General features: G+C 43.7%; 1 non-coding gene across 1 annotated transcript; it reads left to right on the forward strand.

The window, feature by feature from the left end:
* The first annotated feature begins 2,197 nt into the window (after positions 1 to 2,197).
* LOC114808357 lies at positions 2,198 to 2,335 on the forward strand. Its single transcript, XR_003756203.1, has one exon. It is a non-coding gene; the product is annotated as a small nucleolar RNA SNORA7 (small nucleolar RNA).
* Positions 2,336 to 13,278: the final 10,943 nt, after the last annotated feature.

Genomic DNA, 13,278 nt, shown 5'->3' on the forward strand with positions numbered 1-13,278 from the left:
GGAGAGTCCTGGATAGAGCCAGACCTTGGGTCACTGTATTAAAGCACAATAAATGTTGCTGGTGCTGTTCAAAATGTTGCCGATTACTGTTCATTCCCAGCAACTCTGACCTCGTGGTTACGAATCCACAGAGCACGGGAGGAAGCCTCATTCCACACAACACTTTCTCACCCTGCCCCGTCATACATCTTTCCTCAAGTTGCCAGACTCTATTTACCTTTCGCTCTGCGTTGAAACTAAATTGAGTTCACTCATTTAATCTTCAGGATATGGCCTGCTATCTTGGATGGCTTCAGGAGAGCTCAGCGCTTTAATTTGTCCTGGGAGAGATGCCAAGTTGCTGAAAACTGGCAAAACAGCCCCTCTCCCAACAACTGAGCAGTCTCCTCCCAGAAGGTTCAAGAGCATTGGTCAGATAAAGGGGCCTGAGGAGTGTAAGTTCTGCTCTTTCCAGTCCTCTCCATCACCACCCAGTTTCAGATTTCTTTGCTCACCTTGGACCTAATCAGCACCTCTCCCAGGGATAAAAGGCATCAGATCTCTAGAAAAGATCCCAGGGTGCTAATTAATAACAGTAATTATTATGGTACTTCTAAAGCACTTACTATGTGCCAAGCACTGTTCTCAGCATTGAAATAAATACAAGCCAATCAGATTGGACACAGTCCCTGTCCCACATGGGGCTCATTCTCTTAATCCCCATTTTTACAGATGAGGTAACTGAGGCCCAGTGAAGTGACCTGCCCAAGGTTACACAGCAGACAGGTGGCAGAGCCGGAATTAGACCCCAGGTCCTTCTGACTCCCAGGCCCGTGCTCTGTCCACTAAGCCATGCTGGAGCCCACTGTACCTCAGGGAAAGCAATCACAGGAGGATGGGCACAGTGCTTTTCACATCATTTTAGGAAAATTATTCCCTGCAATTATCTCTGAGGGATTTTTTCTATTCCAGTAGTTCTAGCAGGTTAATATGAGGAAATTCTGCCAAAATCTTCTACACTTCAACATGACCACCAAAGCCTACTCTCTCCCTTCCCTCCTGAGTCTCCACTGTCCAGGGATGGCATGGTTTGGCTCTCCTGGGTACTGAATTACAACCCATAAACTATCCTAAGCATAACGATTTGGTTTGGGTTCAGGCTTAAGCTAAAAACATCCTCAGCTTCCATGAAAGAGTTGGGAGAATTGTGGTATTTGTCAAATACTTACTATGTGCCAAGCACTGTACTATGTACTGGAGTAGAGACAAGATAATCAGGTTGGATACAGTCCTTGTCCCACATAAGGTTCACAGTCTAAGTAGGAAGGAGGATAGGTATTGAATCCCCACTTTGCAGAATAGGGACTGAGGCACAGAGAAGTTAAGCGACTTACCCAAGATCACACAGCAGATAGGTAGTGGAGCTGAGATTAAAACGCAGTTCCTCTGACTCCTAGGCCCTCTGACTCCCAGACCCATGCTCTTTTCACTAGGTCATGCTGGAGAAGACCAACAGACCTCCACAGGTTTGTAACAATCACTTAACCCTAGCAAGTTTTTCTGGAATTGGGTTTTCTACCCAAATGCTCAGCCCACCTCTGCACATTTTCAACCACCTATGAGTGTAGTTCATAAGTATTTACTAATTTAATGTTATTAATTATGAGATGTTAATTAGTGTACCTTTACAAAGCTGCCCTTTGTGTTTGAAAACCATTCTGCACTTGTTGAGAGTTCATCCCTCCTCCTTAATGTAGTCTTTTTCCACGTTGTACACATACATTCAAAGTACTTTAGGCAGTCTTTTATAGCTCTACCCAAGGAGTGTTTCTTCAAAGATCAATCAATGGTATTTTTTTTTCAATTAATGGTATGTATTGAACACTGACAACGTGCACAGCACTGAATTAAGTGCTTTGGAAAGTACAATGCAATAAAGCTGGTAGACTGGATCACTGCCCACAAGGGGAAGCAGGATGGCCTAGTGGAAAGAGCATAGACCAGAGAGTCAGAAGACCTGAGTTCTAAATCCTTGTTTTGCCAATTGCTTGCTTTTTGACCTTGGGCAAGTCACTTAACTTCTCTCTGCCTCAGTTCTCCTGTTCTAGCGCCTACTTAGACTGTGAGCCCCATGAGGGACAGGGACTGTGTCCAACCTAATTAACTCGCATCTACCCCATTGCTTAGAACAGTGTTTGACACAGAGTAAACACTTAACACCCTCTTGGGGTCGCACCTGGAGAGTTTCCAGTACTCTACCAGTCTCGAATGTGGGAGGGAGAGTCAATCAGAGGCCTACCCATTCCATTCCTAGCTTGAGCAGTGGCTAGCGTGAGGAAGGCAATCTGCTACAAGTCAAAACCCACCTGTGCTGGGCAGCAACGGCTTGGGAGAGAGTCAAGGATGGATACTCAAGTTTACCCCACAGTAGGAGGCAATGGTAAACCATTACTGTATTTTTACCAAGAAATACTCTATGGATACACTACCAGAATGATTGCAGATGGAGTTGGGGCATTCTGGAAGAGATGTGTCCATGGTGTCGCTATGGGTCGGAGGCGACTAGACAGCATAAGACAAGACAAGCACTTAACAGATATCATATATATTAAAAAAAAAGATGCTTGTAGATGACAGGGGCTTACAGGGCTTGACAGGAACTTAGATTTTGAGCCCCATGTGGGACAGGTATTCTCTCAGACCTGATTAACTTGTATCCACCCCCAACGTTTAGATGAGTGCTTGACACATAGTAAGTGTTTAATAGATATAATAATACCACTAATAATAAAAGACTACTGGGCTGGATGAATGATTTCTCTGATCCAGTACTGTAATAATATTTCTTAGGTTCTTATGGTTCACCGCTGATGAATCTGGGTCTTGTTCCTCTGCCAACCCCACTCCCCAGTCCCTCTACTACAGCTTCCACCAGTCTAGATTCTCCACATCTGCTGCTGTCTCCATTTCCCTACTTCTGGTGCCAGATTTTTTCCTTTCTTCATCAAAACCCAGAAGTGTTCAGAATAAAACAGAAGAGGTTACGTAAGAGACTCTTGGAACGGCATGAAAAGCCACGAGACTGGACATTTTCAATTGTCCCACCTCTGAGGCTGGAAAGAGGTTTTTTTTGCTTTGTGTGTGTGTGTGTGTGTATGTGTGTGTTTAATGGTATATTCTAAAGGGCATTTAAAATGGTATTTAATGGTATTCGTTAAGCACCAACTCCATTCCAGGCACTGTATTAAGCACTGGGGAAGATTCAAGCTAACCAGGGTTGGATACAGTCCATGTCCCACATGGGGGTCACAGTCTTAATCCTCAGATGAGGTACCTGAGGCCCAGAGAAGTGAAGTGACTTGCCCAAGGTCATACAACAGACAAGAGGTAGATTCTGGATTAGAATCCGGGACCTTCTGACTCCCAGGCAGGTGTTCTATCCACTAGGCCACATTGCTTCTCTAAGAGAGAGGCCAAAACCAAAATAATGGAGCTAATCTTGGGGACCCAGTCCCTTCCTTGCACCCAAGGGATCAGGGTTCCTGGTTTCACCTTGCTTATGTTCATAAAGCACTTGAATCCAGCTGTCCATTAACAAATCAAAGCGGTGAATTCAGGCAAATATTTAATTATGCTGAACAGAAACAGCCATCTTTCTTTCATTATTAGAATCTGTATTATTAGACTCTTTTTGCAAAAGAATTGCATTTAGTCTGATTTACCTGGGGAATAGGCTCAGTTCTTCACTTTAATCAATCAATAGTAATGAGCATCTATTGTGTGCAGAATACTATGCTAAGTGTTTCAGGAATACAATAGAAATAAAAGATACTATCCTTGTCCTCCAGAAGCAGCGTGGCTTAGTAGCAAGACCATAGGTTTGGGAGTCAGAGGCTGTGGGTTTCAGAGGCTATGGGTTTTAATCCCAGCTCTGCCACTTGTCTGCTGTGTGACCTTGGGCAAGACACTTAACTTTTCTGTGCCTCAGTTACCTCACCTGTAAAATAGGTATTAAGACTGTGAGTTCCACGTGGGACAACCTGTTTACTTTGTATCTAGCCCAGCATTTAGAACAGTGCTTGGCACATAGTATGTGCTTAACGAATATCTCTATTATTATTATAATTATTATTGTCCTCAAAGAGCTTAAAGTCTAAAGGTAGAGATGAATAAAAAATCCCCACAGTTAGGAAGAAAAAGAGAAGGGGAAGACGGATAAATAAATAAACAAGTTCTAAATAGAGTAGGTAAACCGATAATATGCATAAATGTTTGAGGTGTCAGACGCACAAATACTTCACTAGCAGAGACCAGAGGAATGGTATGGTATAAAGTTGAAGGCATGTTCAAATGATAGGAGAGACCAGAGCAGCTGATGCCAGTAAATTTGATTATTTTTCTTTTGAGCAAAGACCCTCTCTTGAAAATGTATTCCAAAACTAAGTGTCTAATGGAGTTAAAAATCCTGGCATACAGAATTTTTGGTGGAAATAATGACAATTTCATAACCGCCCCATCTGGGAACAATGATTTTAAAATTGGACGTTATTTTTTTCTAATAGCTTTAAGTGTTCTTTATAAAAAGTAGTTCTGAAAAAAATGCATGAAAATAATTCACATTCATTAAAAATGCAATTCTGAATGTTTTCTTAAAAGTTCCTAATGGAAGTTTTCTTTTTGGTAGAGGATAAGTGGGTGGTAAGGATTTAAATGAGAGAAGGAAGTGGAAAGGAAATGGTAATCTGGCACAGATCTAACAATCATCAATGGAAATCCTTAATGCAGAAACACTGGTTCCTTAGGACCATAACTGCTTGTAATAACCCTTTAGAAATATATTCTGCTTTAACCAACTCAGTATTCAAAAGAGCCTCAAAGTTCTTTAGTTAAGGCTGAAATTGAAGTGTCCTTCATCTAGAGAAATATAAGAAAGCCTTACATTCATCAGTAAATGATTCTTACATAATCAGTAAATGTTTCTCTAAAGCAAAACTCAAGCTGCAGATGTACTTCTTGCAAACATACTTTCCCAAACCAGAAATGCAATTATGGTTGGAGGACTCTAAATGCTTCTTTCATCTTCTCAGACCAAACTAAATAATGCTGAGAGAGGATTTTGATTGTAGCCTGCAAGGAATACTTTGTTATCATTTCAGCCTTTCTTCCCTCTTTTGCATGTGTGTGTGTGTGTGTGTATACACCTTTTGGTGCCCTTAATTAAGACAGGATTTCCCTTTCTCCATCCATTTCCTGTCTCCTCTCCCAAATAATGAGTTATTAGGGAGCAGGGCTGCCTTTCAAAAATATGACGTCTCTTAAGAATGACCAAAAAAAAAAGTGCATGGTTCCAGATATGTTCTAACAAGGTTAAGTGTGTAGTTCAAAAAATAAACCTACTCTCTTCAGAAAATACTAGGTATAGAGTAACTGCATGTTTTCTCTTTAATTCTTACCCCCTTTGTAAGTTTTGCTGGCATCAGTCATAATTACTGGGTGATTATCTTGCATTGATCCTTCTGACTACACAGAATTAAGTTCCAGAAGAAGAGTCAAGCCAAAAGACACAATATGTGGTTATAGGAGGGGAAAAAAAGATCCCTTAAATGTGCCATTTTAAATGTGTGTGAAAAAATTTTATCACCCGAAGAAATTGAGCTAAGAAAACTCCTACTCCTTCCAGGTGATAATCCAACTGTGCTGTTGGTTGGCTGCAAGCCATTTAACATGTCCATGTTGCTGATACCAACTAAACACTGTGCCCACCTGCATCTCAGTCAATATATAAAGCTGCTTATCATTAGCCCACCTGAACATTGCAAAAAACACAGCAACACCTAATTCAAGGGTAGCACTGTAGGCTGTGTCAAATCTGGCCTCATCTCCGTCTACATGCTGCTGCCAACATACCTTATTTGATAAGACCTTCCTTTTCAATCTTGTGGGTCCTGGAATCTTTTATAAAGGTGGGAAATATGCCTTTGTGGTAGCCTGGTTCTGTTTACATTTGCATTCCCCTTTTCCCTCTTTCTACCATCTGTTCATTCTATGTTGGTTTGTAACAGTAGTTTGTATCCCACCACTGACAACTGGTATCTAAATTGATAGCTGTTCAGCATTACAGAGTCCGTTTTAGATCTTTTAGGGATACCTGGTTGTGGTAGTGCACGTCAGTTCATGAAACAAACATGGAGCATTTCATCCTGCTTATAGGAGGTGAGTGGGAACAGAAAGGATGAACACACTGGATTTGTAGTCGTGGTGATCGATTCTCAAACATTTGAAAAATTGGAGGCAATGATGCTTCTCATTCTGATTCCTAGAGTATGCTTGAGTTTATTAATAATAATTATTATTATTATGGTATTTAAGTGCTTACTATGTGCCAAGCACAGTTCTAAGTGCTGGGGTAGATACAAGGTAATCAGGTTGTACCACGTGAGGCTCACAGTCTTAATCCCCATTTCCCAGATGAGGTAACTGAGGCACAGAGAAGTGAAGTGACTTACCCAAGGTCACAGTGCTGAATCTTTAAAAGGCATTTCAAAGATTCATGTGGCTCCCTGTCTCATTTGTAAGTGTTTACCACACCAGTAAGCACTCAATAAATGCCACTGGTTGAATGATTTGCAAAATGTAGTTTGCCGTAGTCTTCCGAGACCTATCTTTTCCCCAACATTGTTTTGCGTGAAAGCAGGTAGGAGGAAAATATGGTTTGGGAGGGAGTGTCACAGGAAGCTTAAGGAGAGATAGTTCTTTAATACCAATATTGGCTTGCCACCTACACTCTATACTTAACATTAACTGGTAAGACAGGATCCCAAACAATGAGATCGTGGAACGCAGTCAGACCTCCAGCACACTAAAGCAATGCACGTCACGTTGCAGCTTTCCTGGCTGGAACACATGAGGAGGATGGATAAAAGCTGAATACCCCGACAACTGCTCTATGGTGAGCCAAAATGGAGTAAGCCTAAGCAAGGTGAAAAGAAAAAAAATGCCTTAAGGACAGAATGAAACAATACTTAAATCTTGTGACAGAGTAGTGGACAGTTGGGAGACAGGTGCAGGACACACTGGCCAAGCTTGTGTCCAGCAATCGGACAGAGGGTATCTATCTCAGAGTCAAAGCTTCAGGAAGAGTGTGAAATCAAGAGGGAGAAAAAAAAACAGCACCAGGCATGATGGATGGCAATACAGTGGTGCAACATGGGGGAATCTTTATACTCACAGGATGTAGAAGGTAATATCAGTCTACCAGTCCTTTCTGAACAACACCCTCTCCTATATCCACCCCTTATTCTCCATCTAAACTACTTCTATTGCTCTGTTTTAAGCCCTGGCCTTGCCTCAGACTATCGCACTGCCCTTCTTGACGGTCTCTCACACCTCCAGCCTCTCCCCTCTCCATTCTATACTACCTGCTGCTGCTCAGATCATCTTCCTAAAGTATCACTTGGCCCAAATCTCTTCTCTCAATTGACCGACAAATCGATCAATTATATTTAATCTAACGCTTAGTGCGTGCAGAGCACTGTATTAAGCAGTTGAGAAAGTTCAGTACAATAGGCTTGGTAGATAGGAATCCTCCTCAACACTCGCCACTGTCTGCCTGCATAGAACTGCTTCAAACAAACAGTCCTCACGATTGGCTTCAAAACCCTCCATCATCCTCACCCTCCCTACGTGTTCTCTTCACCCACTCTTCCTTAACTCCCTGTCATTGTTCCCTCCAAGCCAGCCTTCTAGCTGTTCCTGTCTCTTGACTCTCCCATCGTTGATGCAATTCTCCCTGCTTGGAACACCCTTTCTCTCTACATTAGACATACCTCAGCCCTCCCTTCATTCCAATTCCTCCTAAAATCCCACCTCCTCCAACAAGCTTTTTGTCGATTGATTTCCCAGCACCCTGAGCCTTGTCCACCCTTCAAGCACTTTAGCATTTATGTATATATGTGAACTCAATTATTTATTTTGACCATTCTACTTTATTTTGACCATTCTACCATTCTATGCATAAAATATTTTTATGCATGTCTCCCTCATTAGAGTGGAAGTTCTTTGTGGACAGGAGGACTATCACTTCTATATTTGGTACTCCTAAGTGCCTAGGACAGTGCCCTACACCAAAATGGGCACTCAGTAAATGCTGTTGCTGCTGTTACTCCTCCTCCTCCTCCGACTACAATTTATCAGGCCTGCACACACTAAAAAACTCAATAGGAGTATCTTCAAACTAAATATATATATATATATATATATATATGTGTGTGTGTGTGTGTGTATAAAACTTCTATGCATGCCATATACTTATATGAAATTAATATGCACTTGTTTATATATAAATTAGTACATATATTTTTATAAATATATATATATACACACACTCAGATTTCCTACAGAATACATAGGGGTTCTCGCCAACCCTTATGTTAAATAAAACTCAATAATCAATCTGTGTGACCTAATTGATAAGCAGTTTTACTTGTTGGAAAGAGCATGAGCCTGGGAATCAGAAGACCTGGGCTCTAATCCCAGCTCTGCCACTTACCTGCTGTGTGACCTTGGACAAGTCACTTAACTTCTCTGTGCTTCAGTTCCCTCATCAGCATAATGGGGATTCAATACCTGTTTTTCCTCCTACTTAGACTGTGAGTCCCTTGTGGGACCTGATCATCATGTGTCTACCCGGGAGATTAGTAAAGTGCTTGGCACATAGTAAAGTGCTTAACAAATATCATTATTATGAATCAATCATTAGTAATTGAGCAATGTACTGTATGAGAGAGTACAATAGAATTAGTAGAAATGATTCCTGCTCTCAAAGAGCTTATCAGTGCTGTGACAGATGCCATATGCATCTGTACAGCCATTTCTCCAAACTTTTCATTGAGTATTTCAAGTGCCTTATGGAAAAATATTCCCTAATCCATTATGCCTAGTGAGAATACATGTTAAAGAAGAATTCAAGGGCTGTATATTTGTTTCTGATGTTAATATCTCAAGGGAGTCTCAGAGAAATGTGGTGTTGAGGCTTCCCTTCACTCCAAACAATGACTTCAATCAAGAAGACCATAAATAAACAAACAAAATAGTAGGAGAGATAAGAGCAAGATGCAGTCAGTAGGGTGCTTTTAATTAGTGGTTTCTTTTCTTTTTTTTATTTTAGTGTCTGTTTGCTCTTCTAGGCTGTAAACTCACTGTGGGAAGAGAGAAGCAGCGTGACTCAGTGGAAAGAGTACGGGCTTGGGAGTCAGAGGCTGTGGGTTCTAATTCCGACTCTGCCACTTGTCTGCTGTGTGACCTTGGGCAAACCACTTAACTTCTCTGTGCTTCAGTTACTTCATCTGTAAAATGGGGATTAAGACTATGAGCCACAAGTGGGACAACCTGATTACCTTGTATCTATCCCAGCGCTTAGAAAAGTGCTCGGCATATAGTAAGCGCTTAACAGATACCATAATTATTATTAATAATAAATGTGTTTGTTGTATTCTCCCAAGTGCTTAGTACAGTACTCTGCATACAGTAAGCACTTAAATCAATGTTATTTATTGAGCGCTTATTACGTGCAGAACACTATACTAAGCACTTGGGAGAGTACAATATAACAATTAGCAGACATGCTCCTTGCCCTGATCGATTGATTAGGTTAGTGTTAGAGAGCAGCACATGCAAGCTGGGGCATAAGCACTTAATACAGTGCTAAGCATTTAGTACAGTGCTCTGCAAGTTGTAAGTGCTCAATAAATACCATTGATTTAAGTGCTTACTGTATGCAGGGTACTGTACTAAGCACTTGGGAGAGTACACAGTAAGCGCTCAATAAATACTATTGAATGAATGAATGGGAAAGGAGTGAGGACAAATAGAGGGGAGAGAGAGCTAATTGAGTGCCTTAAAGTCAAGGAGAAGGGAAAGTCTGGAGACGGGGATGTATGCTTGGGTGCTTGTCATTATCTTCAGTCACTGAAGGGAGTCACTGGTAACTGAAATGTGAGCAGAGAAAATTGAAAAGGGAGGTGAGCCATAAAAATGTACTCACCTCTCTTTGATGTACTGTCAGGCCCAAGTCCCACCCACTACATGGAATTTTCTCAGAATCTACTTGTCAGGTTCAGACACTTGCAAAAGACAACTTCTATTTTCCTAGTACTTTATTTTTAATCCCACAGAACAGCCAAAATTACATCAAAGCTCCAACTCAGAAGATAGGGTAAACGATGTTAGCTTGTCGGACACCTTGACCTAAAAGCTGCAATCCTCTCATAACTACCCCAGTTTGAACATAATTTTTGCAATCCCAAAATATGGTAGGGTTATTAAGTGGGAGAAAAACATAAAGAAGGAAAAGAAAATGCTACCTAGTGCATGCAGTAGTTGGGAGTGTAGTACAAGTAAGTGATTCAGTTTCTAGTGCCCTTTTGCCTTTCTCTTCTTACTCTCCTTTCCTCTTATTTTTTCTTCTCTTTTCTTTTCTCCTACTTAACAACTACTCCCATGTTTTGAGTTGCAAAAATGTAAGAGGAAAGGAGGAGGGTGGTCCAGGGTGTGCCTTCTCCATCACTACTTGAGTAATCATGATGGAGGTAAGAATTCATGAAAGAGAGGAAGGGAGGGAACTTTGGGGATGGCCATGGTGTATCTCCCTTTTAGCACAGTCTTTCAGTTGGCCCTGGAGCTCCAGGAAGCACCTCCACGAAAGGAATCTTAGCCTTATGGGGAAATCAAAGGCTTATTTAGAAAGTCTTTAATCACCTTACAATTTCAGAGCCCTTCACTTTCATGATTACATACTAGATCCTGGAACAACCTCATAGAGCCAAAGATGAAATCCAGAATACAATCCAAACCAATCTAACATGTTATTGCTCACTGGTCAACTTGCTACAACATGTCTGCAAATTGTTGATGGTCTTTGGAAGGATAGATAGCAGCGTGGATCAGTGGAAAGAGCACAGGCTTGGGAGTCAGAAGTCATGGGTTCTAATCCCGGCTCCGCTGCTTGCCAGCTGTGTGACCTTGGGCAAGTCACTTAACTTCTCTGAGCCTCAGTTCCCTCATCTGTAAAATGGGGATTAAGACTGTGAGCCCCCCATGGGACAACCTGATCACCTTGCATCTCCCCCAGCACTTAGAACAGTGCTTCCCACATAGTAAACGCTTAACAAATGCCATCATTATTATTAGATACACTCTTTGCGGACACACAATCATTTTTTTTGGCTACCATGGATGAAAAGAGGAAGACTGGGAACTCCAGAGCCTTGTAATAGAGTATGATGATTGTCAGAGCTAATTGCTTTAATTCTTCCATCTGAAGAGTGTTTCTTTTCATCATAATGTGTTCCTGCTCCTTAAAATTTCATCTTAGTCTGATATGACTGTGTATTCTCATAAGTGTCTCATAAGACACGGTCTCCGCCGCCGCTCTCTCCGACGGAGGTCTCTCCTTCTCCCACTCCCCCAGACTCACCGGTAAGGGAGGAGGCGTCGGCTTCCTCCTCTCGCCCCGATGCCGCTTCCACACTATCCCTCCTCCCCCCTCCCTCTCCTTCCCCTCCTTCGAAGCCCATATCATTCGCCTCTACCACCCACTCCAGTTACTTGTCGCCGTCATCTACCGCCCTCCCGGTCCCACCTCCGACTTCTTCAACCACCTTGACCCCTTTCTCACCTTCCTTCTCTCCTTCTCTCTGCCCACTCTGATCCTTGGAGACTTCAACATCCATACGGATGTACCCGATGACTCCTCTGCCGCCCGCCTGCTATCCCTCCTCGACTCTGCCGACCTCCTCCTCCACCATACCGCGCCCACTCACCGACTCGGTCACACCCTCGATCTTGTCATCTCCTACCGCTGCACTATCTCCTCACTCACCAACTCTGAAATCCCTCTCTCGGACCATAACCTTCTCACCTGCCTCATCTCTCACACTCCCTCCCCCTGCAAATCTTCGCTACTGCCCCACAGAGACCTCCGCTCTCTCGATCCCATCCGTCTTTCCAATAGCATCTCGCCTCACCTTGCCGCCCTGTCCTCTCTTCCCACTCTCGACGATCAGGTCTCCGCTCTCAACTCCACCCTCTCTACTCATCTCGACTCTCTCGCCCCCCTTTCCCTCCACCGCTCTCGCGCCACTAACCCACAGCCCTGGATCACCTCCTCCGTCCGCCTCCTACGCTCCTATGCTCGAGCTGCTGAGCGCTGCTGGCGAAAGTCCAAGCACCAAGCTGACCTCACACACTTCAAATTTATCCTTTCCTGCCTTAACTCTGCCCTCTCCTCCGCCAGGCAAAGCTTCTTCTCCTCCCTCATCGACACCCATGCCCGTCACCCCCGCCGATTGTTCCGGACCTTTAACTCTCTCCTTAGGCCCCCTGTTCCTCCCCCTCCCCCATCTCTCACCCCTAATGATCTGGCCACCTATTTCCTCACGAAAATCAACACGATCAGGTCTGAGCTCCCCAAAGTCACCCCTCCGCCTCTCCCCTCCCCCCCCAACAACCCCCTCCCCTACTTTCCCATCCTTCCCTGCAGTATCCTCAGAGGAGATCTCCTCCCTCCTCGCAAGTGCCACCCCCTCCACCTGCGCCTCGGACCCCATTCCCTCTCACCTTCTTAAAACCATCGCCCCTGCCCTCCTCCCTTCCTTGACTTCTATTTTTAACCACTCAATCTCCAAGGGCTCCTTCCCCTCTGCCTTCAAACATGCCCACGTCTCCCCCATCCTAAAAAAACCCGCTCTTGACCCCACTTCCCCCTCCAGTTATCGTCCTATCTCCCTACTACCCTTCCTTTCCAAAATCTTAGAACGAGTCGTCTACAATCGATGCCTAGAATTCCTTAACTCCCATTCTCTCCTAGACCCCCTCCAATCTGGCTTCCGTCCCCTCCACTCTACCGAGACTGCTCTCTCTAAGGTCACCCATGACCTCCTTCTTGCCAAATCCAATGGCTCCTACTCCATTCTGATCCTCCTTGACCTCTCTGCTGCCTTTGACACTGTCGACCATCCCCTCCTCCTCCATACCTTATCTCACCTTGGCTTCACGGACTCTGTCCTCTCCTGGTTCTCCTCTTACCTCTCTGGCCGATCATTCTCGGTCTCCTACGCTGGAGCCTCCTCCCCCTCCCATCCTTTAACTGTTGGAGTTCCTCAAGGGTCAGTTCTTGGCCCTCTTCTGTTCTCCATTTACACTCACTCCCTCGGTGAACTCATCCGCTCTCACGGCTTTGACTACCATCTCTACGCAGATGACACGCAGATCTACATCTCCGCCCCTGTCCTCTCCCCCTCC

The sequence above is a fragment of the Ornithorhynchus anatinus genome, chromosome X5 (genome assembly GCF_004115215.2).
Source record: "Ornithorhynchus anatinus isolate Pmale09 chromosome X5, mOrnAna1.pri.v4, whole genome shotgun sequence".
Classification (NCBI taxonomy): Eukaryota; Metazoa; Chordata; class Mammalia; order Monotremata; family Ornithorhynchidae; genus Ornithorhynchus; species Ornithorhynchus anatinus.